Here is a 27,631-nt window from a genome sequence, read left to right as displayed (position 1 = left end):
AGAACAGTACCTGCCCTTTATCTCACTTGATGGCAGCATCCCTGGAAGGACCCTTGGCTAAAAACAAGGCAGGGCAGAGGCCCAAAGCATGTCCCAAGTTGTTTGTAGAATGAATCATAGAATGAATGAATCATAGAATCTCAGGGTTGGAAGGGACTAAAACAGCGATTTCTAACAGAGACACATGATCCACAATAGCGAAGAGCCTTGTCGCACCAGAATCTCAGCTGGCCTGGAATAGCCTGTTCCTTCATTAACATCACGTAATCACTTCTGGGGGAGCAGAGACTTTTTTTTCCTCCTGCATTGTATCAGCAGCTCTTGGGATGCCTCTGCTACAGGAACCCACAGCTCAGGCTGCCTTGTCTGACTGAAGTCATTCACCAAGAGGTACCCAAAGGTGAAGACTAAAAACTAAGGACCAGGTCATGGGCTTGTGTAAATTGTTACACTTCCATTGAGTTCATGGTAGTTTGGCCTATTTACGCCAACTGGGAATCTGGGCCTTGGATTTCCGTCGAGCGATGTCAATTTACATCAGCTGGGGATCTAGCCCATTACACAGTTATAAATCCATATTTTTTGCCTGCCAATGTGATCCGAAGCTGATTTGAAAGTTCTGAACCTGTCTGCACTTTCTTAGCTCTTTGCCCCATGGGTTTAATTACAAATGTAACTTTTATTGGTGGCGGAGAATGGTTCAGTCCCTCTAGGGATAGACCGTTGGAGAAATTCAGTGTTGCACAGTTTTCAAGTATCTCATCTTCAACTTCTGTTGGGATGAATGGCCCAAATCTTTCTTTCTTTCTTTCTTTCTTTCTTTCTTTCTTTCTTTCTTTCTTTCTTTCTTTCTTTCTTTCTCAGCCATTACATTAATTTTTCTCTTGCTACAGACAGCACTAAACTAAAAAGCTCAATGGGCTACAGATGCAACGCTGCAAGCGTTTTAAAAAATATTGAATTCACATTGGTCGCCCAGCAGGTGTAAATTGGCTGTAGCTCCTTTGGAGCCAATGGGCCCTGCTGCCTATTCTGCAGAGTGTTAATCGCCCACTTCATGTTAATTGCCCACTTCATTTTAAGTGGTCTCCTACAATATGTGTGATCCCCTTATGCATAACAATCTGTCCCACCTTGTACTGATCATGGACACTATGCTTCTCTTCTCCAGACCAGAGGAAGAGCTCTGTGAAGCACAAAAGCTTGTCCCATCCACCAACAGAAGTTGGTCCAATAAAAAATGATACCTCACCTTCTTTGTCTCTCTCAAAATCTTGAAAGGTCTTGCAGGATGGGAAACCCATTTCCCACCCAGCTGCATTCTTCAGGTATTCTTCCCTGCTCTGTGCCTGGTTACCCTGTAGATCTAGATAACAATACAACTTAGCTGTAGATCTCAAAGTGATTTATCAAGCCGGGTCAGGATCATCATCCTCATTTTACAGAGTGTACAGAGAGGGGAAGTGACTGGCTAGAGGTCACACAGCAGCTCTGAGGAATATAACCCGGGTGTCATGAGTCCCAGTCCCTTCAGGTATGTCTACACGGGGATAAAAGCCCTGTGGCATGGCTTCGGCAGGCCTGGGTCATCTGACTCAGGGTTGCAGAGCTTAGACTGTGGGGCTAAAAATTGCTGTGTAGGATCCTAGAGCTCGGGCTCCAGCCTGGGTCCGAATGTCTACACAGCAATATATCAGCCCCGGAGCCCAAGCCCCATGAGCTCGAGTCGGCAGATCCAGGCCAGCCATGGGTTTATTAATCCCTGTGAAGGCATACCTGAGTAATGTCGCTCCCTCTGGTCACATAGCAATTGTGACACTGACAGGCCAGCTCAGGTCAGAGCAATAGGCCGATTCACTTGTGTGTTGTTAGGGCTTCCCCTACCCTCCCTTGGTTCTTGTCATGCAGACAGAAAGCAGGTAGCCAGTGTCCAAACTGCCGGCAATGCATAACCCCAGCTCTTTACACCAACAGAGCTTCCTCTCCCTCCTCCTTTGTAGTGGGCTTAGTTATACCTGAGGTGTACGCCCCGGTACCCTGAACCCTGGTACCACCCTTGCAATTTATGGTCATATTCCATTTTGGAGGGTCTTGAGTCTGGGGGCTTCGGTACCACCTCTTTTGTACCCTGTGGGAGGGGTAGGGAGTGAAGTTATGCACCGGTCAGGGTTACCTTTTTCATTGTTTTTTAGTGTTCCTTATAGCTTCCCCCATCTCCCTGGCCCCCCCAAACTGGTTACTTGACCTTGTCTTGGGAGAGGAGTCAGGCAGCCATCAATTATACACTGTATATCAAACTCCCGCCATATCCAGCAACACTGGAACCCTATTTCTTATCTTTTCTCTTTGTATTGAAAAACCCCCATCTGTAGGCAGAAGCAACACACAGTGGTGTCCCCCCCACCCCTTGTTCACATATGTTAATAAGGGTATAAGACACAAACAATTCTATTTTAAAAACCTCAAAATTCAAGTGGGCAAACAAAACCCAAAATTCTATCTCAGGCAAATAAACAGGACTACATACTATATTACCATCACTAACGTATGACTATCAAAGAAATGTTAAGTGTACTAATTCACTCAAGTGTTTAGTTCAAAGGAAATGGGAATGATATTGCCTTCACTTATCTGTAACCTGTTGAATGCTATCCCTTTACATTATGTATATCCCTCTACTTAATTAACCCTAGATCAAAAGTGTGAATTTACTTGATGTGTGAACTTCATGAAAACTAAGGAAGGATTGTTGTCTGCTGTTACATTGTAATTTACATCGCATGTATCCCGGTAATTACGTTTGCTCATCAAATGCGATTGGAACCTTGGAAATGTAAATGAAGAACATGCTACCTTCAAAGCACGGGTCATTGTGTTGCACAAATGGAAATCCACAGACCCAGTCTGCGTTTAGTCATCAGAGGAAAAACCCATGCTGTGATGGAAACACTTGCCAGATTGCTTTCCGGGGAATACAGCTGTGAGAATGGATCCAGGGAATGGTTCTGTCTCTCTGAGATGTTTGGACACTTTCAGGGAACATTCCAGATGCAAGCAATATGCCAGCAATGCCCCTCTGACATTGGTCAAACTGGACAGTCTCTACATAAAAGAATAAATGGACACAAATCAGATGTCAAGAATTATAACATTCATAAACCAGTTGGAGAACACTTCAATCTCTCTGGTCATGCAATTACAGACATGAAAGTCGCTATATTACAACAAAAAAACTTCAAAAACAGACTCCAACAAGAGACTGCCGAATTGGAATTAATTTGCAAACTGGATACAATTAACTTAGGCTTGAATAGAGACTTAGAATGGATGGGTCATTACACAAAGTAAAACTATTTCCCCATGTTTGTTTATTTCTTCCCTCCCCCCCACCACCCCACACTGTTCCTCAGTTGTTCCTGTTAACTGCTTGAAATGGCCCACCTAGATTATCACTACAAAAAGTTTCCCCCTCCTTCCCCCCACCCCGCTCTCCTGCTGGTAATAGCTCATCTTAATTGATCACTCTCCTTACAGGTTTGGTTTTTTGGTTTGTTTTTTTTCTCATGTTCTCTGTGTGTATATATATGTCCTCACTGTGTTTTCCACTAAATGCATCCGATGAAGTAAGCTGTAGCTCACGAAAGTTTATTCAAATAAACTGGTTAGTCTCTAAGGTGCCACCAGTACTCCTCTTCTTTTTGCGAATACAGACTAACACGGCTGCTACTCTGAAACCTGAAAAGATGCAAGACAGAGATCCCCAAAGTTATCTTGCGTAACCCTGAGAGACTTATGGAAAACTAGCAGATACCACATCTCTGCTGTCACTTTGGACTGACAAACTTGGACTGTCCAAACCTGTTAATGTATTTTACCTGCTTTAAACTCTCAATAACTTTCATTTCTTTTCTTAGCTAATAAAACTTTAGTTAGTTTACTAGAGAAATTTGCTGCCAGCATTGCCTTTGATGTGAGATCAAGAGTATCCATTGACCTGGGATAAGTGACTGACCCACTGGGGTTGAGAGTAACCCAATATAATGTGATTCTTTGTTTTAATAACCTTTTATCACAAAGTCCAGTTTATCTGGTTGGTAAAAGTGGCTCGAGATCCTAGGGGACTGTCTGTGACTCCATGGTAATACTAATATAGTGATCCAGGAGTTCACATTTATTACTGGCTTGGTGAAATCTAATTACCAAATATACCACCAGTTTGGGGTGTCTGCCCTGTGTTCTGACCGTCTGACCTGCGATTGGCACTCATGGTTGTGAGCCGTTCCAGACAGCGTGACAGCAATGACTGAGGAAGAATGGTCCAGGTGGTCTGGACGCTAACATGGAACCTGAGAGACCCAGCTCAGCTACCTGCTTTGCCATGGGTTTCCTGTGTGATCTTGGGCACGTCATTCTGTCTGGACAACAGTTCCCATCTATAACATGGATATAATAGTACTGCCCTGCCTTGTAGGGTTGCGGGGAGGATAAATATATTAAAGAGTTAGTGGTTAAAACAGAGGTGGTTGGAAACTTTGTTTCCTCATGAATATTTTGTGGGTTTTTTTTGTTAAAGAAAATCCCCAACATTTCTCAAAACTGAACTTTTTTGTCTGAAAACTGTCAAAAAACATTAAATTAAACTAAATTAAATTAAATTAAATGAAAAATACAATTTTCAGGCAAAACTATTTGTTTTTCCAGTTTTCATTTCTTTAAATGAAAAACAGAAAATGTTCAAGGAAAGTGAAGACTTTCTGTGAAAATTTTGTTTGGTGAAACCTGCAATTTATACATTGGAAAACATCATGATGGAATGCAGTCATGGCAGCCATATAGACACTTTAGATAGACAGAGCAGTGAATAATGGGACTTTTTTTCCTGATCATTGTCAAAGTCAGATTCAAGACTCAGAAGGTTTGTCAGACTACTCTGTTTATTAGCAAAGCGCTTTGCCAATGCACCCAGATATGTGTGCCTCTTGCAAAAGCTCAAGCTAACTTGTTTAAACAGATAAGCCAAAGCCAATTTAACATGAGACAAAAGGAAGCAGAAACTGACAAATATACATACCTATCTTATTTGCATACTAACATTTACCAATCTCCTACCTCAGTAGGAGCTCTGAGTTAATTAGTTTGAGGACCCATTGTCTCACACTCTTTAATGTTTCTCTTCCTGACAACTATATTTCAACAAACCCTTCAAGCAGCATTTCTTTAATGAATTATAATTTCAATATAATTCATTCTACTTTCACATCATCTATAGAGTTGAATTATAACAGTTCCGTCCATTCGAAGCTATCATGAGGCTGATGTCATTCTCAGATTAAATTCATCCATGGGTACCATTTAATTTGATGCCTGAATGGGACCTGAGTTCTTCTGAGCTGGCCTCTGGGCATAAGAAATAAGTTACATTTCATGTTCAGCACTGGATGAGTTGATTTTTCACCTGCTGTGAAGCACCAAGTATTGGCTATTGCCCAGAGCCACCAAGTATGTCAGTGGCAAAACCAAAAACCAAGTCCCATGAGAGCTGGGTGCATAATACTTTGGAGGACCTGGGCCTGGAACAAGTTCTGAACTCCTATCTACTGCACTTGTTGAATCATATTAAAGAAGTTCTGTATTAAAATCACAAATGAGTTTGATTCTCCATAGTTTAAATTCCAGGGTATTAGTAATTAAGAAGTCTCTTGGTTTTTAGTACTGTTTCTCTCCCTCTATATGTGAAACTTGCAAGCTGCTAATTGTGTTAGTACATTCTAAGACAGAGTCTGTTCTCAAAGCAATTCTTTGTAACAACTACTCACACAGAGAGAGACTTAAAACAATACTCTGTAACAACAGAAACAGCACCCAGAGACTCCCCACCCTTTTGTTATATTCCTCTTGCTTTGTTAACAGTTGTGATTAAAATGGATGGATGTGGATGGATGCTTGGTGTGGATAATAAATGAATGATTAGGGAGGTGCCAGCCTAAGAATCCAGTGTCCATCGGCTGAAGAAGGCGTCAAGTGGAAATAACCAGAGGGCCCCCAGAGGGCAGACTGGAATCCACCCAACAGCCTCAAGGATGGGAGAACCAAAGAACAAGATAACATCTAGCAGCACAGAGCCCTCAGGAATGTGCCATCTGCATGATGAAGCAATTCCCATAGACTGGCAAAGGAAGAAATTCCTATAAAAATAGACTCTAGAAAGTGAGAACTTTGGGGGTCTGATTCTGCAAACCAACTTCCAGGAGCATCAGATGAGTATCTGACAAGGCCCTGCTCCCTCCTCATGTCCAGGCCACCTGGCCAGTGGCTTGGCATGAGCAACTCTAAGGCTGATAACTATGATAACAACCTTGCAGAACCTGTGTGTGTGTGTGTATGAATGAATGTGTGAATAAATATGAGACTGAATGGAATGTTATAGCTATAACTAACTGCTTACTATGATTCTTTCTGTATTCACAATAAATGTGGTATTTTGCCTTTTCCCCTTTAATAAGATCCTGCTGGTTTTTATTTTATTGGTGTAACATACTAACTTCTTTAGACTCCCTTGAAAATAAAAGCCCAAATATGGAATTTTTTGCACCATTCTGGAGTCCTTTCAGGATGCAGAATAAAAGTGACATTTGAAAATGTGGCTCAAAATAATTCTTGCAAATTTTGTTTTAAAATTAACAAGATAGCAAATACAAAGGTTGAAGGACTCCTGAAATGAGCTGCACTTGGCATGGGAGGAAATGATGCATTGGAGACATCACCTTTGAAAGGACTCAAATCTCACTATCTGAGGAGCTGCAGGAAGACAGCAGCTTTTGATGTTTATCCCAGGCTCAGCGGTAAGTCCTTATTAATGTTCACTTCCAAACACACACATGCAGCAAAATCATATTTTCCCATAAATATGCAATCATGTACCCGTACAAACACAAGCACAATAATCCACAGTCATAACACTCATGTATTCACACAATATTTTTCACTAATAAACACACAATATTGTGTGTTCACAAACACAACAATAATGCAAACTTGCACGCCAGAAGAAGCACTGACAACACACACAAAAGTTCCGCAATATTTTTTGTAATAAACACATGTTATTGTACATTCTCATGGACGCACACGAACAGAAAACTCACATGGACATTGATTTCAACTCAGGTATACACTCACAATAATGTACATTGACAACACCACACATGTGAGCAGTGTACTTGACTAGCAAACACACACTGAAAGCAATGTCTCAGTACATTGCACTTATCATGTAATCTCACAAAAAGAAACACATAAGACAGATTGACACGAGAAACCTTCACCATCATAGCAATGTCAGCTTGGAAGTGTGATTTTTTGGGCAACATTTCTATACCGGTAAAACCCCTTGTGTAAACATGGTTAAACCAGCTTACAAATGCTTCTGCGGTGTGGCTTGTTTCTCTCAGAGAACCAGTGTAAGTAATACCAGCAAAACTACTAGTCCATTTACAGTAGGAGAGTTTGTTTGTATTACTATATCAGCAAAACTTTTCCAGTGTAGACCTGGCTCTACCTTGTCTCACTAGACATTCTCCCTCTTCTTCTCATATAAACACACACACACTTACACGCACAGAGATTCTCCTCCATTTACAGCCACTGGGTAAAATTATCATCCCTCACCCAGTTATTTAGGTACCAAAGTCTTATTTTCAAACGTGACTTTGGCACTTCTACCTATAATACTGGCCATATTTTTAAAGGTATTTAGGTGCCTATGGAGGATTACCTAAAGAACCTAGATGCTTAATACCTATAGAAATCCATGGGTGTTAAGTGATAAGATGTTTCTGAAGATCTCACAACGCACCTAAATACCTTTAAAAATCTGGCCTGAGTGACTAAGGCATGTTGCACTTGTCACAGAAGTGTTTCTGCAAATGTTACCCCTCGCCATGAGGCAGCCACCAGGCAGAGGCAGATCCGATTGCTCACGATAGTGAGGTATTGCAGCAGGTATGAGATGCCATTTCGAAGTCTGAGGACCTGATATCAAAGAAGAAGAACTCCATGCAGTCCATCAGGCAGTGGAAGTAGGCCTGGGCATGGTAGCTAGGGAAGGAACTCGTCTCCTGATTGCTCACCATGGGGATGACCATGCTGGTGAGCAGGACGTCCAGGAGGGAGAGGTTGGTTAGGAAGCGGCACACTGTACTGGTGAGTTTGGAGAAGAAGACCCAGAGATTCTGGCTTTGGGATAAACTGTTATTTCATGTTAATCATCCAGAACCCAGAAAGGGAGAATAATTCCAGTGCACCAATTGCAGGGCTTTATTTGATTGGGAAAGGAGAGTACCTTGCACAGTGTCAGGGTCTGACACCAGTTTGGGGTTCTCCTTAAGCCCTATTCATAGCCCTAACCCATTACCAACAGGGACTTAAGTATAAGTTTTTCTTTAAACCTTCAATGGGGCCACTCATGTGTTTGGACCAGATCCTCAGCTGGTGTAAATTCTCAGAGATCTATTGACTTCAACAGAGCGATGACAATTTAAACCAGCTGAGAATTAGCCCCTTGGTTTTTCAGGAACCCATGTGTGATATGTTCATTTATTCAGAGAAACAAAACACAGCATGTTTAAAATGTATCCAGTCAAAACATCTGGAAGTCTAAACACCGAGTACTTTTGATGAGCTCTTTGTAAATGAGCGATGGAGTAAGACAGAGTCATAAACCATCTTTGCTAAATAATGTTTAATAATGAGTACTTATAAGAGAATCATGAAGTGGACAAAGACAATCATTAACAGGAAGAAGCACAATAATTTACATCCGTGATTTGTTATCTAGCTAGCTAACGTAATTCACAATTAAAGAGAAATCTGTCATTATGACTAAATGAGGTTGTGTGTTAGGAGAATAAATGATCCTATCTGTCTGTCTCTCTATCTAATCACATGATCTGTTTTTGTCCGTCATATATGTAATGTACAGAACCATGCACAAAGATGGTATTCTAATAGTAACAACTTCTGAGATCCTTTCTCAGCTTGGAAATGAGTAGATCTACATGGGATAGCGTATGGAACACCAGATCAGTGCATGTGACGGCACTTTTCCACTTACATCAAGGCTAGAACAAAATGATCCCAACCAAGTAACTTACACCAGTGTTCATGTCACTGCTGAGTGTAGCCCAGAGACTTTGGGCCAGAAACCTCAGAAGTATTAAATTGGTGATGTGAATGTGTTTACTGTACATTGGTGCTGGTTCAGATGAGTTGGGATATCAGACCCTTACATTTCGGTCACACTCACTTTCTCCAGGAGTCTGTCAGCCAATTCTGGATCCTTGTGTAGACAGGCTCTTGGCCAAATCCTAATTTCTTTGAAGTGAGGGGCTAAACCTCAGTGACTTCAATGGGATCCAAACCTGGCCTCATTATCTCAAGTTGGATTCTCTTTAGAAAACACTGGAAAAAGTTTCTCTTCCAAACAGTCTTTGCACCATAGCAAGAATGACACAGCTCTTACACAGAGAAGATGGGAGAGGTAATAACTTTAATTGGACAATCTTCTGTTGGTGAGAGGGACAAGCTTTTGAGTTACACAGAGCTCTTCTTCAGGTTAAAATAATAAAAGACAGCTACCTGAGGCTCTTTCTCCCCTAAGACGTCATTCATAATACAATAATATCCCAACAGTATATACATAATCGAGTCAGGAGGAACTTAGCCACGCAGAAACTATTTTTGTACCCTTTTATCATGGTGGGGAGCAAACCTTCAGCTCACTCAGAAAATCCCATCAAAGAGATGACATATGAACACTCTCAAGAGAAGGCAAACATTGAAAATCCTGTCAAACTAAACTCTCACCATCTCAACAGGCCTTTCCACCTGCAAACCCACCTGGAACAAAGAAACAAATAAAAGCAACAAACAACTCAGCAAAATTAAACTAAAAAACTGACAAACAAAAACCAAAGAACAAATGTGTTGATACCTCCGTCAGAGTTATTATCCTGGCAAAGAAGAGCCAGAGAACCCACTAGGAACATTGCTATGGCTAGTGACTATCACATTGAATGGTGGTGTCTAGCAGTAGATAGATAGATAGATAGATAGATAGATAGATAGATAGATAGATAGATAGATAGATAGATAGATTCCGATCTTAATTACATTGATGTAAACCTAGAGTAACTCCAATTTTCTTGGGTTAAATTTGTCTGGATTTTTATGAATGCAAATACCCAATTCTGCATAAAAAGATTGCAAAGTATGTTCTCATGAAGGCAATAATGTCATCAGATGATTCTATTCATAAAGAAACACAGAATGAACTCGCAATCAGTGGAGAAATATAGACATTATATTCTTGCTGAATAACCTCCAACCTATCAGTTTACTCAGTGCACCTTTCATTTCCTTGTTTCTCATGCTGTAGATGATCGGATTCATCATTGGGGGCAACACAGAACAGAGAACAGCCACCAAGAGATTCAGATCTGAGGTCAAGTTGGAGGTTGGTTTCAGGAAGGCAAAGGTGCCCGTGAAAAGGAACAAAGAGACCACAGTGAGGTGAGGGAGGCAGGTGGAGCGGGATTTATGCTGGCCCTGCTCCGAAGGAATTTTCAGCACTGTTTTGTAGATCTGAACATATGACACAATTATAAATGCAAAGCAGATTAAACCTAAAAGCACATGAAAAGAAATAACAACAATTTCCCTGAGATACGAGTCAGAGCAGGTGAGGTGGAGGAGCTGGGGGATTTCACAGAAGAACTGGTCCACCACGTTGCCTCCACAGAAGGGTATTGCAAATGTGTTCCTGGTGTGCACTGCAGAGTAGAAAATAACACTGATCCAGGCACTGGTTGCCATTTGGACGAAAGCTCTCCTGTTCATTACTGTCTCCAAGTGCAATGGTTGGCAGATGGCGATGTATCGATCGTACGGCATGATGGTCAGTAAGGGAAAATTTGCTGAAGCAAAGAATAAGAAAAGAATGATTTGGGTATCTCATCCAGAATAAAAAATTGATTTTGTGTTCATGAGGGAATTGGCCATAGATTTGGGAATGGTGACACAGATGGAACCACAGTCTAGGATGGACAGATTCATCAGGAAGAAGTACACGGGGTTGTGAAGGTGGTGGTTGCAGGCTCTGGCTGTGATGATGAGAAGGTTCCCCAACAGGGATATCAGGTAAAGCAGTAGAAACACCACTGCTTTGTAAAATCTGCAGCTCCCGAACATCAGAGAATCCCAGGAGAAAGAATTCGATCATGGAGGTTTGGTTGGACATTTTCTTCCTCAGTACACTGTGTGATGTCTGTGGAGGGAATGAGAAGGACAATGATCAGGACTAGAGTGACAAAGGGAATGGCCCTGTTTCTCCTTTCCCTAATATCTCATTCTAGGAATGTCAAAGATACATAGAACTCATCACTTACAATGAGTAGGTGTTGTTAGTGCTCCTCACCTCTGACAATCAATCAGTAATATTATCACACTTGTGTAACCTCCTTCATCACTTTACCCAATCTGAGGATTCGGCACAAGGTGTGGCTTGATAAAATGCAGTATGAAGGATGGAACAAAGCACGCTCCAAATCCAACAGTTCTTGCAAAGAAGGTCCCTCCATTGCGACCATCACCAAGCTTACCACTTGGGCATGAATCTAATAGAATAAAATGCCAACACAGCTCCGTGTCTTCTGTGTCTTCTGTGTAAGTTCTGTACACCCATTTACACCATTTATACTCAGCCAGCAGCAGTGTGGAGCTAGGCCAGGAACTCTGGGTTCCACTCCCAGTCAGCTCCCGTGTGTCCTTGAACGGGGTCAGGATAGACAGGCTTTGGCTGCTTGGTTCAACTCTAAGCCAGGGTTTAAAGGGGCTCTTCTGTAAAAAACATTCTGTGTGCTGCCAACTTTACTGCTTATTCAATTGTTACCTCCATGCAACTATCCCCTTGAAAGAGAAATCAGAGATGAGATCGAATCAATGAGTTTGAAATCAGGCTCTTATCAGGCAATATTAATGTTCCCCAATTTATTTAACATTTACTGCTGGTTGGAAATTTTCAGCTGGGTTCTTTTTAATGGAGATTGTTTTTTCAGCTAAACAATACCGCCAACAACAACATCTTAGAACCTGTCTGCTTCCCTCAAACATTTCGGGATTCTTTTTTAAAGAAACTGAAAACTCGGTGCAAAAGTTCCAACGAGCGCGCAGGAAGCCGCTCAGCCCCGCTGCGCTGTGGGTGGCGGCGGGAGGCGCCGGGCTGTTTTAAATTGCCCGGGGACAGCAGGTGGGGCTGGGGGAAGTGCGGGGGGAGTGTGTGTGTGTGTGTGTGTGTGTGTGTGTGAGGTTGGAAACTTTGGTGGAGCCGGGCCCCTGGGACAGGAATATTCCTGGTGCCCGGGCTCCACAGGCCCATAGAACTCGCTGCCCATGTCAGGGAGGGACCTTCAGGCAGTTGCTGAGGGACAGAGCCAGCCTTCCCTCAGGATCTGCCAGATAAAGGACCTTCCTCTGCCAGGTCTGCCCACAAGTGAGCTGTTCTGCTCCCTTTTAAATCCTCCCTCCGGTCTGTGGCTACCCTGCAGATGTGTTGGGGTGGGTCTGGCTGAAGCCAGAGCAGCTCCTTAACCCCTTCTTGCCCAGCGTGGGATTTGTATTCCTCATCACAAATCCAAACAGAGGGGGGAAACCCTTGAAGGTACAGCATTCCATACTATTAACGGCTAACAAGCCTAGCAGGCCTGAGGGGCTATTTTTGCAAGCTTTCGAGCTTTTTGTTCTATTGGTACTTTTATCTAATTCTTCAGGTGTATTCTTTAGGTAGCAAATTATTACCCCACCTAGCAGTAACAATAGGAATTTTGAATCCTTGATTTTATCCTGGTTTCTCTTGAACTCTTTGGAAGGTGACTTTAGATGATGCTTCATGCAGCAGACATTCTTTTGCCCTGTGTCATCCTGGCATCTCCATTACCGGGCTCGGGAGGAGGGTAAGAGAGAATCCACTCTGCAGCCTGCAGAAGACTGCATTCTAATTCAAAAGTTTGTTACTTTTTGTCCTGATTTCCTTCCGCTCCTGGAAGGTGATAGTCGGAATTTTTTTTTGAAGCATGAATTCTGGATGACTTTTTCAAATGTTTGGATAGAGAGAGCTTTTGTAGGTCACCCTCCCCTTGTCCCCAGTATCTCATGAAACCATTGCACTCATTGATGTGCTGTTCACACGCCATTGCCCTCAATAGCTCCTCCGCGTACTCTGATGTGATCCTATCACATGCCTGGAAAATTACTTGGTTTTCTGATAGTTCTAAAATATTAAGGGATTCCCCAAAGTCAGAGCCAGGATTGGTAAAGGTCCCCAAAACACAACTGCAGCCTACCCTGTGTCAGTCAGATCCAGCGTCTTAATTATCTGTAATTAATTTAAAGTAAAACAAGAGGTTGATGCTCAGTCAACCCGTGAAACTCTTTGCCAGGGGATGTTGTGAATGCCAAGACTATAACAGGGTTCAAAAAATAACTCTAGAAATTGATGAATGAAAGGTCCATCAGTGGCTATTAACCAGTATGGGTGGGAATGGTGTCCTTAGTCTCTGTTTGCCAGAAGCTGGAAATGGTCAACGGGAGATGGATCACTTGATGAATACCTGTTCCGTTCATTCCCTCTGGAGAACCTGGCATTGGCCACTGTCAGCAGACAGGTTGCTTGTGCCTCTGTGAATCTTCCAGGGACGGAAGTGAGATGGAGAGTACACGAGAATTTATGAAAGAGTGATCTAGAAGCATTCCACAGTGTGTACAGACAGAAAGCAAAGTGGGGATTCTTCCCCCCACCCCAGGCAGTACAATGAATATAGTCTCTGTTTCCTTCCACTGGAAGACACTTGCACGCCTGCTGGGCCAAGACTGCTGCGTGGGACTGTGGGTGCTACAAGTGGCCAGCAGTGGGCCAGAAGGACGAGGACCGTGCAGGAGGTTTGCCAATAGAGGCAAAGAGAAGCCAAAAGCACCTGGCTTCCAAAAGAGCCAAAGAGGAGAAGGACACAGTCCATCAAGAGAGACTGCTCTAGAGGTTCCTGGATGAAGAGAGGTGGAGCAGACAGTGGGACGGATTGCTCAGGGAGAGAATGCTGGGTATGTGGGCCAGCAGGGTGATTCATCCAGCTCCGTGACAGAGCCTGCACCAATGCATGTGCCAGCTGCAATGTCTGCAGGTTCACAGGTACCCGTAGACAGGAGAGGGGAATGGTGTCCCTGGTCCTGGTTCACAATGGTTGGAGGGTGGAGTTTCTAGCAGGGCCAGTGAACAACATTATAAGTAGGGTTTGTTTTCCAAACTATTCACAGTTGTGTGTCTGAGAGAAAGATTTTTTAACCCCTGTCCAAGGGATGGACCCCTGTCTCCGAGACCAGGGACGTGGCAGAGCGCAGACTGGTTTATGACATATACCACATCTTTGCTGGTCAGCCCTGAACTCTGAATTCCATGATTCATCTTCTTCTGACACTTAATAGCTTTTCTATTTTAGCTGTAGCGATTCTTCAGACGCTCTGCCAAATGGCAATCCAGCTTCCATGTGGCATCTCAATTTCCCACTCTCTAAAGTGGGGATAATCCTTACCCACATTCAGAAAGTGGTTGATCTTCCCTCTTTCTTCCCAGGTCCCTGCCCTCCTTGCCCAGCCCCGGCCTCTGTCCTGTTCCCCAAACTTCCATGCCCATGTTAGTGCCTGTCTCACCCCGCCTCAACCTGCAAGGTCTCCTGCCAGCAAAGGGAAGCTGCTCCTGGATCTGGAGCTGCCTTCGTATGTCCTGAGGGCTGTCCTGTACCATGATCACCACGGGCAGGTAGTTCTAACAAGGCCAATAGCATAGTGGTCAATAGGTTTCCAGTATAGGGTGGTGTTTATGTGACCATCGCTTATTAGCACCATAGTGTCCAGGAAGTGGATCTCTTGTGTGGACTGGTCCAGGCTGAGGTTGATGGTGGGATGGAAATTGTTGAAATATGGTGGAATTCCTCAAGGGCTTCTTTTCCATGGGTCCAGATGATGAAGATGTCATCATTGTAGCACAAGTAGAGTAGGGGCATTAGGGGACGAGAGCTGAGGAAGTGTTGTTCTAAGTCAGCCATAAAAATGTTGGCATATTGTGGAGCCATGCGGGTACCCATAGCAGTGCCACTGATTTGAAGGTATACATTGTCCCCAAATGTGAAATAGTTATGGGTGAGGACAAAGTCACAAAGTTCAGTCACCAGGTTTGCCGTGATATTATCGGGGATACTGTTTCTGATGGTTTGTAGTCCATCTTTGTGTGGAATGTTGGTGTAGAGGGCTTCTACATCCATAGTGGCCAGGATGGTGTTATCAGGAAGATCACCGATGGATTGTAGTTTCCTCAGGAAGTCAGTGGTGTCTCAAAGATAGCTGGCAGTGCTGGTAGCATAGGGCCTGAGGAGGGAGTCTACATAGCCAGACAATCCTGCTGTCAGGGTGCCAATGCCTGAGATGATGGGGCGTCCAGGATTTCCAGGTTTATGGATCTTGGGTAGCAGATAGAAGACCCCTGGTCGGGGATCCAGGGGTGTGTCTGTGCAGATTTGTTCTTGTGCTTTTTTCAGGGAGTTTCTTGAGCAGATGGTGTAGTTTCTTTTGGTAACCCACAGTGGGATCAGAGGGTAATGGCTTGTAGAAAGTGGTGTTGGAGAGCTGCCGAGCAGCCTCTTCTTCATATTCCGACCTATTCATGATGACGACAGCACCTCCTTTGTCAGCCTTCTTGATTATGATGTCTGAGCTGTTTCTGAGTCTGTGGATGGCATTGTGTTCTGCATGGCTGAGGTTATGGGGCAAGTGATGTTGCTTTTCCACAATTTCAGGTCGTTCACGTCGGCGGAAGCACTCTCTGTAGAAGTCCAGTCTGTTGTTTCAACCTTCAGGAGGAGTCCACCCAGAATCCTTCTTTTTGTCGTCTTGGTAGGAAGGTCTCTGTGGGTTTATATGTTGTTCAGAGGTGTGTTGGAAATATTCCTTGAGTTGGAGACGTCGAAAATAGGATTCTAGGTCACCAGAGAACTGTATCATGTTCCTGGGGGTGGAGGGGCAGAAGGAGAGGCCCCGAGATAGGACAGATTCTTCTGCTGGGCTAAGAGTATAGTTGGATAGATTAACAATATTGCTGGGTGGGTTGAGGGAACCACTGTTGTGGCCCCTTGTGGCATGTAGTAGTTTAGAGAGTTTAGTGTCCTTTTTCTTTTGTAGAGAAACAAAGTGTGTGTTGTAAATGGCTTGCCTAGTTTTTGTAAAGCTCTCCAACACCACTTTCTACAAACCATTACCCTCTGATCCCACTGAGGGTTACCAAACGTTAGTGCCTGTCTCACTCCCCGCAACCTGCAAGGTCTCGTGCCAGCAAAGGGAAGCTTCATTCTGCAGATCTGGAGCTGCATTCGCATGTCCTGAGGGCTGTCCTGCACCATGGTCACCACGGGCAGGTAGGTCATCAACCTCCATCTCTGCCCCAGCTACAGGATGGTCTCTGGTTCCTGCTCCCTCAGGCACCTGGAATAGGGGTGGGGTTGGCAGAGCAGGAGAACACCCCATGAGGTTAAGAAATGGCAGTGAGAGCCTTTTCCCTCCCTGGGAGACTACGGCGTCCCTCTGTGGGGACTCCCTTCCTGGCAGGTGCTGTGCTTTCGTTCCTGGACACTGCCAGGAGACCCAGCTCCCAACCCTAGCAGCTTGGCTGTGCCATCCCCTACTGTGTACCCAAATTGCCTTTAAAGGAATATCCAAGCCCCTCCCAGGCCTGCTCCCATTGCGGGTCTCTCTCCTGGCTGAGCACAGGCTGTTCTTATATCACCCAACAGGCCTGGATCCCAGATACATGCTGCTCCTTCTCATGTGCCCCTGCACTTATTCCCTTCACCTGGGGATAGGTTCACTTGAGCTACTACCCCTTTCATGGCCATCTCATCCTGGGACAGCCTGAAACTGGAAACCTGTGCTCGAACAGTAACTGTTTGCTAGGAAAGGTGCTGAAGTCACAATGGAAGAGGAAATCCTTTGGACTGGATTGAAATTATTCCAAAGGAAATTATTCCAAAGGAAAGTGATGTCCAGCTTTATCCTCCTAGCAAAAGAAAAAAAATAAGGTCAGAAAGGACCATTCAGTCCATCTTCTGTGTAACACAGGCCCTAGAATGGCACTGAATGCTTCCTCCAGAAAACCTACGACATGAGACTGAGCCAGATCACGTCTTCTGGAAAGACATCTCCAAGCATTAGAGCCAGCTAGTCAGAAAAAATCTTTCTTCTGCAGTGCCATGAAGTTAAAGGACACGGAGAAGAAGAAAACCTTGACTCGGGTTGTTACTGGAGCTGAAGCAGAGAGGCCAAGACAAACACGGCTAGGGCCCAGGACTGACTATCAGCAGATCTGCCATTTTCTATTCCTGGCTTTTTGACCATGAGCGAATCTCTTTGCTTCTCTGTGCCTCAGTTTCCAAGACTATAAAATAAAGCTACTCAAGGTTCTGTTTTTTTCTCTCCTGTTTTTCAAGGCGGGACACTTAGATACATTTGGGGACTGTCTACGCTACAGGACTAGAGTGTCTTTGAAAGCTGATGACCCCACATGTTGTTCAGAAGCTATGGATGACACAAGCTCCTACGTTTGTTCTGTGCTTAGCCCTATAGGGCACAGCTGGGCTGGGTGGCCTTTTCTCGCTGTGCTGTGCGGAGCAGGTTCTGGGCACGAGGGATATGAAGAGGCTGTCAAGGACTAATTCTTGAAAATAAATATCAATGAACTGCAACCCAAATAAAAAATCACTGCTGCTAACGTTGGTGGGTGATAAAATAGTAGTAGAGTGGTAATTAATGAGGAGAGGACAGTGACACAGAGCAATTGGATCCCTTGATAAGCTGGAGCCATTCAAAGAAAACAAGTTGGAAAAGAACCAAATGAAGGGTCCTATAGCTAGCAACAAAGCATGCAGGCCACACCTACAGAATGGGGAAGTGTATCCAGGAAAGCACTGAGTGTGAAGAGGATTTAGGGGCCATGCTAGGCAAGCCATTCAACATGAGCACCCAGGGTGATGCTGTGGTGAACAGGGCTAAAGCCATCATTAGATGCATGAAAAGAGCAGTGAGGAGCATAGGGAGGTGACACACCATGAGGAAGACTGATCATGGAATCCTGCATACAGTTTTGGCATCCACCTTTGAAAAAAGATTTGGAAATCTTGGAGATGGGGCAGCAAAAAGCAATGAAACATTTTGAGGGCTGGAGAAAAATGCCTGCGAATGAACTATTGAAAGAGCTCAGCCTGTGTAGACACGATAAAGAAGATCGGGAGGTGACATCATTGAAGTGTTGAAGTGACTTCATGGAGAGAAAATATCGGGTAGGAAAGGGCTCATTAATCTAGCAGAGAAAAGCATAACAGTGGCTGGAAACTCAAAAGAGACCAATTCGTATTCGAAAGAGGGCACACATATTCAATGGTGAGGATGAATCACCAAAGGAACAAACTAGAAAGGGAAGTGGTGGGAATTCCCCACCTCTTGATGTCTTCTAATGAAGACGAGATGCCTTTCTGGAACGTCTGCAGTCAAAAACTAGCTACTATGCTCAACAGAAAGCATGTGATATGCAGGGGGTCAGATGACTTGCTCAAATTGTCTCTTCTGTCCATAAAGCCTGCTCATTTATGAAAACCTGAGTGTAGCATGGGGAGAAGCCTCTGATGTTTTACTGTGTTCGGCTTGAGCACACAATGAACGCTCATTGAGTGGGATGATCCAGGGGAAGCAGCTGAAATATCCAATGTGGCTGGACAGGGGCAGGACATCAGCACTGCAAGGGAGGGGTGGGTGTGGCAGTGACATCACAAGGGCCTTTGGCAGGACCTCAGCCTATTGGACAAAGGTGGTGGGGAGGCGATGACCTCACAGAGAGATTTTGACATCAGCCAGGCAGGACAGGGGTGCAGGACAGGGGCAACCTCGGAGATCCCTGTGGCTTTGCTTCAGCACGTCTCCTTCTCGAGGTCTCTCTTGGAGGACTGAGAGAGCATTCACTTTCACGTACGTGAGCGCAAGGAGGACCCTCTTCGGAGTTTTCTCCTTTTCTTTTAGTGGTTTTACTCGAAAGCAGACGTCCCTATATAGAAGGTAAGAGCCTCGGAGAGGTTTGGAACCTGTTCAGTCTGATCCATCAGGGGCCGGCTGATTTTTAGGAAAGGAAAACACTAGATTGTGGGGGCAGCATTTTATTTCCGACCTAGGACATTGTCCCTTAGAATTACTGGGGACATTGGGGTTTCTCCTTTTTGTTTTCCCTTTTCCTCTATCCCTCCTACCTTTCTCTTCTTGCTTCCTTTGTCCTTTTCCTCTGCTCTCCTCCTACCACCAGGAGCTCTGTGTGCGGAGCGAGGGCCAGCGGGGGCGGTTGTGGGAGGCCCTCACAGAGAGGTGAGACTGGAATTGGGCTCTGAGAGTGATCCCCTCGGTGGTGACCAGGGCCATTCTTTGGGCTATTTGATGAGAACCCTTAGCCTCCCACCCCCCCAAAGTCTCAACCTTGATTGGCTGAGGAGGGGGCTATTGACAGGGAGAAAACTCTGGTCTTTGTTGTTCTCTTTTATGACCAAGCAAATAAGTCACAACCAGTTATAAGTTTGACCAATGTTGATGCTGGTCTCCATTCATTGTCCTGGAGCAGTTCATGATCCTCTCGAACATTCCAATTCTTCTGAAATACTTGTTGAATAATTACGATGAAAAATTGTTGGTCTGTAGCTCATTTGAGAGCAACTCTGCTACTGACTGGCTGCATCAGCTAAGACAGGTCCCTGCTCCTTTCTCAGCCTTCGTTTCTCCTTCTGTCAAGGACGAATAACAATCCTCTCCCACCTACCTCACCATGGGTGGCTGCTGGGGATCCACTGAAGAGTGTCACTCGGAGCAGTGCAGACTAGGGGGTGTCCTATCACACTGAGCCATATCCGATTATGACCTAATATTCAATTGGATTTGTATTTTATTCTTTTGAAATTGTGAAGAGCAGCAACTACTTAGCTCAGACTGAAGCTTCTCATCTAATTTTCTAGATCATAGTTGTTTTCAGAGTAGCAGCCGTGTTAGTCTGTATTCGCAAAAAGAACAGGAGGACTTGTGGCACCTCAGAGACTAACCAATTTATATGAGCAGAAGCTGTCGTGAGCTGCAGATGCATCCGATGAAGTGAGCTGTAGCTCACGAAAGCTTATGCTCAAACAAATTCGTTAGTCTCTAAGGTGCCACAAGTCCTCCTTTTTCTATTTGCTAGATCATGTGTCTCCTCTTTGTGTACGACGAGACAGTTTAATGCACTGTGACAAACAGGAGACACTCTTGTTTTGCAAACAAATATTTTTGCTAAGAATTTTCATCCTACTCGTTATGATTTCAAGAAACAAAGTGGTTTCATCTGAATGGATTTTCTGACAGAAACGGTTTTCATGAAAATGTTCACACCTGATTTCCTGGGCTCTATCCCTGCCTCCAGGGGGTTGTTGTCTCATAGTTAGAACAGGAGTCATCACTGTTGGCTTCTCTTTCTGGCTCCGTCACCGCTTTGCTGTGTGACACCTTGGGTAGGTCCAGTGGGAACAGGGTCAATTCTCTAACTCCAGGCAGCAGGGAGCCTGAGTGAGATAAGGGATGTTAAGGCCGTCTGCGAAGGAGAAAGTGATGTTTCCAGGTGTTGAATGTCAAGAATTCTAAACTTTGCTAAAATGGCTAATCTCGAGAAATAAGAACTAGTTGGGGCCAAACTTGAACCATTGTCTTTTTTAAAGCCCATTCAGGGATGTGAGTCCCAGAGAGCCATAGAGAGTGGGAGCAACTTGCCCAAAGTCCCACAGATCAATAGGCAGCAATGGAAGCAGGAGTGACACTCCCTCTCAAAGGCAGGGGGACCAGACATTAGGGCCTGGTTGCAATTGCCAGCTGTGGGAGGGAGTGTGCGGCCGTGGTTAGTGAAGGGGTCCATCCATGGCTCTGACACTCAGTGTGACCCTGAGCTGGTAGCTGAGGCCCGTTTGCCATCAGTAGGGTTGGGGTCCCATGGCTACAGTCCAGTGGGTTTGGGAGGCTCCAGGAAGGTGTGTAAAGTGCTGGGATGTCAGGATCACCTCTGCCCTAGGGCCGTGTTCTGCAGCCCCCTGCTGCTGGCTGAGTTTCTCCGTCCCTTCGCAATCAGACAGACTCTTGTTTTCACAGCCAGTCGATCGCCCTCGTGTCATCACCCTGCCTGCTGGCTGGGCAGGGTAACTCCTGAGGTCACCATCCTCTCCAGCCTGCCTTGGGCTTGGAGAGTGAGGAGGAGGGTGAGGGACGTCTGCTGACCCTGAACATCCGCCATCCATTATCCCATCACTGAGAGCAAGTGAGTGGCATTCGGGTTCCTCAGTGGCTTCCCCTGTCTGTGTGGGGAGAGGCAGAAAAGGGGGGAGAGACTATCTCCAAAGGGGGATTTCCTTTGCAAACAGCCCCCAAGAGCCCCTCACTCTTAGGCCAGGCAGGGGCTTCTCCAGAGCCGTCTCCAGTGTGTTTGGAAAGGTTCCAGCAAGGGGGCTCCTAGTCCTTCCCTTGTGGGACACTGTTCCCCAGGCTGAGAGTCTCGGAGCTGGGCCAGACCCTGTGAGCTGCTGAGCCTGGAAATCAATGGGGAACGAGGAGGGCCCTGGTCATGGTTCTGCTCTGAACCCTCCTGCTTCTCAGCGTCCTCTGGAACTGGTCGCTCGCTCAGCACCGGTCAGAGATGGCCGGTGTCACTGACCCCACCCCACCCTATGGACAGGTTTCCCAGATCTCAGTGCCCGGTCTGAGCTCTCTCCCTCCCCCGCCTCCAGGGTTTCACACCGAGCAGGTTCCCGTGGGCTGCGCTCTGAGCGGCCAGGCCCTCGTGGACCCCCGAGGTTCCAGTATACCTATGATGGGAGGGACTTCATCAGCTTTGACGACCAGACGGGGACGTGGGTCGCGGCCGAGCAGCCGGCCTTCCCTCAGAAGCAGAGCTGGGAGACGGGCAAGACGTGGACTCAGTACGTCCGGTGGTACCTGAAACGAGTGTCTGGACACCCTGCAGAGCCCGGTGCAGCAGGGGAGTGGGGTCCTGCGGCAGCAGGGTGAGTGAGCCTGCAAGGAGCTAGCATGGGGTGCGGGAGGGGCACAGTCACACCAATGGGACTTAGGTACAGAGGTGCCGACTTTCCAATGCTCCAGGGGATGCTCGACCCCCACTCTGCCCCAGGCCCTCCCCCCACTCCACCGCTTCCTGCCCCACCTCTTCCCACACCTGCTCCACCCCCCACTCCAACCCCTCTGCTTCTCCCCACCCTGTTCCACCCCCTTCCCCCTCGTGCGCCGCCCCCTCGCTCCTCCCCCTCCCCCATGAGCCTCCTGCATGACACAGAACAGCTGACTGTGGCGGGCAGACAGCGTTGCGGGGGAGGGGGAGGCGCTGATCGGGAGGGCTGCTGATGGGTGCTGAGCACCCGCCATGTTTTTTCCTGTTGGTGCTCCAGCCCCGGAGCACCCACGGAGCCGACGCCTATGCTTGGGTATCTCCGGAAAGGGTGGTGTGGCTGGGCAGATGGACTGTGATGAAGCGCGCCTGTGTTCTATTCCAGCTCTGTCCCTGGCCTGCTGGGTCACCCTGGGCCAGTCACAACCCATCTCTGTGCCTCAGTTTCCTCATCTGTACAATGGGGATAATGAAGCTGACCTTTTTTTGTAAAGTGCATGGAGATGGAGCAATGACGAGCTTGTCGAGAACTGTGGGTTGTTCTCAATTGTTACCAGTGCAGACAGTTTATTAGCTGGTGCTAGCAGTTCTGGCTGCCTGGACGCCTCCATTCTGCAAGCCCTTTCCTGTTGGCTTCCAGCTCCCTCCAACATCTCCTTTTTGGGCTGAACCGTTTCAGCCCTGGGTTGTGAGTTGATTAATTTTGGCAAGTTTGAGCCGGAAAAGGCCCAGCCGTCTGTGCGTGTGAAGGCAGCAGACTGGGAATGGGGCGGGGGATGCATTTTGTCATTTGACAAAGAAAAAACACTTGCCTTGAGCTTCTTTTGCCCAGTGCTAGCACCTCCTCAGTCGAGGGCAGAGGCGTGGAAAGGGCCAGGGACTCGGGGCAGTGTGGCAGCGGGATTGAAGTGCCCAAGGATGCAGAGAGGGACCTGCTGGGATTTCCAAAGGGAGGCGCCTGACTCCCTGTGAAATCACCGGGGTTAGGCACCGAGGGGGGTTGGAAATCCAACTGGCTCTTAGCCCCCTAAATCGCACATGCATGTTTGGAGGGTCCAGTGAAAACCTGCCTGGATGTAGCTGGGTTACAGTGCAGGAGCGTGCGCAGTGAAGGAGACCTGGGCCCAGGCTTCTGCTGGTAACTATCCAGTTCAGCTACACCAATATGAGAAAGGATTAGAACAGAGGGGATTGACACCAGATTAACTAACTCTATTTACGAATCAATGTAAATGGGTGCAGACCAGGTCTCTCTCACATGTGAGTATTCCTCAAATTCAAACTGGAACAGGTGCAGAGAAGGGCTACTAGGATGATCTGAGGAATGGAGAGCCTACCTTATGAGAGGAGACTCAAAGAGGTTGGCTTGTTGAGCCTAATCAAGGAGCGTATGATGGGTCCACCTACAGTGGTGTGTGGCCCATTGGCGACTGTCAGTAGCAAAAATCCCCAATGGCCAGAGACAGGACATTAGATGGGGAGGGCTATGAGTTGCTACAGAGAATTCTTTCCCAGATATCTGGCTGGTGGGTCTCACCCACATACTCAGGGTCTAATTGATCACCAGATTTGGGGTCAGGAAGGAATTTTCCGCCAGGAGAGACTGGCAGAGACCTTGGGGGGTGGGGTTGTTGCCTTCCTCTGCAGCATGGGGCACGAGTCACTGCTGCTTTAAACTAGTGTCAGTGGTGAATTCTCTGTAACTTGAAATCTTTAAATCATGATTTGAGGACTCCAGTCGCTCAGGCAGAGGTTAGGGGTCGGTTCCAGGAGCAGGTGGGTGAGGTTCTGTGGCCTGCAATGTGCAGGAGGTCAGATTAGATGACCACAATGGTCTCTTCTAACCTTAAAGTCTATCAGACACTCTGCAGGGCCTTTACCTGTTCTATTACATGGTCCCAGCCCCCGGCGTCTGGCTAACGCCCCGTGTCTCCTCCCAGTGCACCCCAAGGTCTCAGTTTCCCGCAGAGATGCCCCCGATGGCTCCATCACCCTCTCCTGCCACACCAGGGGTTCTTACCCACATCCCATCCACATCTCCTGGATGCAGGATGGAAAAGACATCCTGGTGGAGAAAGAGTCCAGCGGGATCCTGCCCAACGCTGACGGCACCTACTACATGCAGTCGTCTCTTGAGATCTCCCTGCAGGAGGAGGACAGGCACCGCTATGCCTGCCGGGTAGAGCACAGCAGCCTGGCAGAGCCTGCGCTTGTCTGGAGTAAGGGTAGGGCGAATGGCGGGGGGTGGGGGCACAGCCCTCTTGGAGTTTCAGAGATGGGGTGAGCCCCTGTAGCAGAAGGGTCAATATCCCTGCCCATCATCAGTGTGAACTCTTCTAGTCTGGGGATTTGTGTGATCCACAGAAATGGCCGATCCCTCAGAGAATCTGATTTTCTGGCCATGGTGGCATCCAGTGACGGTGAGTTCCACAGGCTGATGTTATTACAAGTGAAAGGCCCAGCAACTGTGTGGCGTGTATGGCTGGCAGTGCCTGGCAGAGTGCCCGGTCTTGTGCCCCATCCCTGTCCGCCTCCTGCCTCAGACTTTCCTCTCCTCTGGAGGCCAGGTCTCTGTATAGGCCCTTGGGGAGAGGTTCAAGGCAAAGGCCTGTGGCTGACCCAGGAGGATGGTCCAGTGGGTACTCCCCTCACTGACCTGAGTCCTTCTCCGTCCCACAGCCCCTGGGAAGAAGGGCTCCCTGCCCCTCTGGGTCCTGGCCTCCATTGCCCTGGCTGCGCTGATTCTGGCTGGAGCTGTAGGAGCAAGTGTTACCCTGTGGAGGGGAAAATCAGCAGGTAACAGTTGGTCCCTGTGGAGCTGGGATGTATGCGAGGGCGGCTCGGGAATGGGGCAGCCCAGCCAGCCAAGGGTGAATGGGTCCTCCCACCCCCAAGGAGAGATGGGGCAGCGTTGATCACAGTAGCCTGGTCCTGCTGGGGGCAGAGTGGGCTCTGTGGTTGACTGGGCATCTTATTGTGCGGGGGGTCACTGGGGTAGGGCTGGCCTCAGCGTGGTGCAATCGGGGTCACGGAGAGCCTTGTTTCTGGGGAAGGGGGAGTCGGGGTCACCATGGGGGAGGGGTTACCCTGCTCCCCTGCACTGATCCTCATTCTCTGCTTGTGTTTCAGGCCCATGGAGACCCAGCTACGCTCTGGCAGCCAGTGAGTAAATCTGGGGTACAGGGCCCAGATGCCCCAGTGCATCATAGTGGGAGGGGAGTAGTGACTGAAGATGAGTGCCGATTGCTGTTTACTCTAGGCCTGACAATTCCTGGGCCTGTGGAAATCTGCGGGGCCGCCCCAGCCATCATCCTTCCCCGGCTCCCCGGCAATCTCTGACACACGCGCTGCCTTCGCTCAAAACCCAGGGAACCCCAAAGAGCGGAAACAGCATCCAAAGGTCACCCCCCAGGGCAAAGCTCGGCCAGCGTCCCAGCATGCACTGTGTGCCCCTTAGCATGACTCTGGGGACAGGAGTGCAGGCCTATACCCGGAGCACCGGGAGATGGTGCGTAGGGTTGTTATGCTCTCTCCTGGAGGCCTGCCCATTGTCAGGACTGGGGGTTTCTGTACAGAGCTTAGTTTGGGGTCCATGAGGGGGCATGGCGGGGGGAAACCCACAGCTGAATTCCCATCCGCCTTCCCTAGCTGGGGTTCCCAACAGGTAAAGCCACCTCTAAATAATTGTCTTCTCTCTCTGTACCGCAGCAAAAATCGGAGAAGTTTCTGCTTCCAGCTCTTCATCGGGAACAGACACCCAGAGCATGGGAGCCCGGAGCTAGGTTCAGAGTGGCCCTGGCGATCCAGTGAGGAATTATGGGATGCCACCTCCATCTGTGAGGCAAATGGACCCGCTTGAAAAAACTGAATGCAGAAATTGTGGTTTGTAGGAAGAAGACTCTTTGCTCTCATCGAGGTCCAGTCTGAGATGCCACCAGCTTTTCTGACACACAAAAATCTGCTCCAAACTGAGCCACTGAGTCTCCAGATATCAGACGGTGGTTGGCTAGCGTCTCTGTGTGGAGCAGGACTTGCGGAAAGATGAGGATCTATCCCTCTCTGGCTGTGGCTGAGGGGATGTGGAACGGGTTTTTCCCTATTTCTTCTCCAGTTCCACCTTTTTGCTGGCTTTTCATTTTTAAGAAATGATTTCTGGGGGCTGACACACGACCGCCAATGTCTCAGATACCTACAGACCTGCGGACTGTGTGGATTTTTGGGTAACAAAGTGTGATGATATGGGTTCCCCTATCACAGTAGTGCTACCTCTCCCTTTCCTCATGCTCTGGTCCAGGGGCAGCACATTATGACAGACGGGGGCATTCCTGTTACCATTTGCTATGAGTGTGACATTTCTAATTTAAATTTGGACACAAATAAAGTACCTTTGTGATTGGGAAATGTGTTCTACAGCATTAAACCTTGGAGCGAGTGTAGTAACTCCTCTCTTAACGTTGTAGTTATGTTCCTGAAAAATGCGACTGTAAGCAAAATGATGTTAAGCGAATCCAGTTTCCCCATAAGAATGAATGTAAATGGGGAGTGGGGGGGGGAGGTGAGGTTCCAGGGAAATTATTTTCACCAGACAAAAGACTGTACACACACACACACACACACACACACACACACACTAAGTTTTAAACAAACAATTTAATGCTGTTCACAGCTATGATGGTTGTGAAGCTTGGTTGAGGTGGTGAAGTTAGAGGGTGGACGAGGAAGGGATATTTCCCAGGGAATGCCTTACTGCTAAATGATGAACTAACACTCGGCTGAGCCCTCAAGGGTTAACACATTGCTGTTAATGTAGCCTCACACGCTACAAGGCAGCACCAATGGAGGGAAGGGAGACAGCATGGCAGACAGAGACACACAGTGTGTGTGAAAGAGAGATGCACTTTGCCCCTTTAAGTACTCTGACCCCACTCTAAGTACATTGCCTTTTTAAGAAGATCGGCAGGTTGAGATGGGAGCTGCATCCAGGAAGCTCCCTCCATCCTGAGCCCTGTCGTGTCTCCCCCACCACCACACACACATTCTATGGAGATGGGGTAAGTGGGGTGCAGGGGGACACCCTGACATTAGTTCCCCTCCCCTCCCTCAGCACAGCAGGCAGGAGGCTCTGGGGAGCAGCTCCAAGGCAGAGGGCAGGAGCAGCATATGGCAGTGGGAGGAGGGACAGCTGAACTGCTAGCAATTGATAGTCTGCTGGGCGGCTGCCACACTAGGAACTTAGGGGAACAGGGAGCTGATAGGGGGGCTGCCAGTCCACCCTGGTTCCAAGCCCCCACCAGCTAGCTGCAACGGGCTGCT

General features: G+C 47.2%; 1 pseudogene; it reads right to left on the bottom strand.

The window, feature by feature from the left end:
• Positions 1 to 10,338: 10,338 nt before the first annotated feature.
• Positions 10,339 to 11,296, bottom strand: LOC144257471 (olfactory receptor 14A16-like; annotated as a pseudogene).
• Between the last annotated feature and the right edge of the window lie 16,335 nt (positions 11,297 to 27,631).

This window comes from Eretmochelys imbricata, chromosome 25 (assembly GCF_965152235.1).
Source record: "Eretmochelys imbricata isolate rEreImb1 chromosome 25, rEreImb1.hap1, whole genome shotgun sequence".
In the NCBI taxonomy this organism is placed as follows: Eukaryota; Metazoa; Chordata; order Testudines; family Cheloniidae; genus Eretmochelys; species Eretmochelys imbricata.
This window is presented reverse-complemented; position numbering and strand designations above follow the sequence as displayed.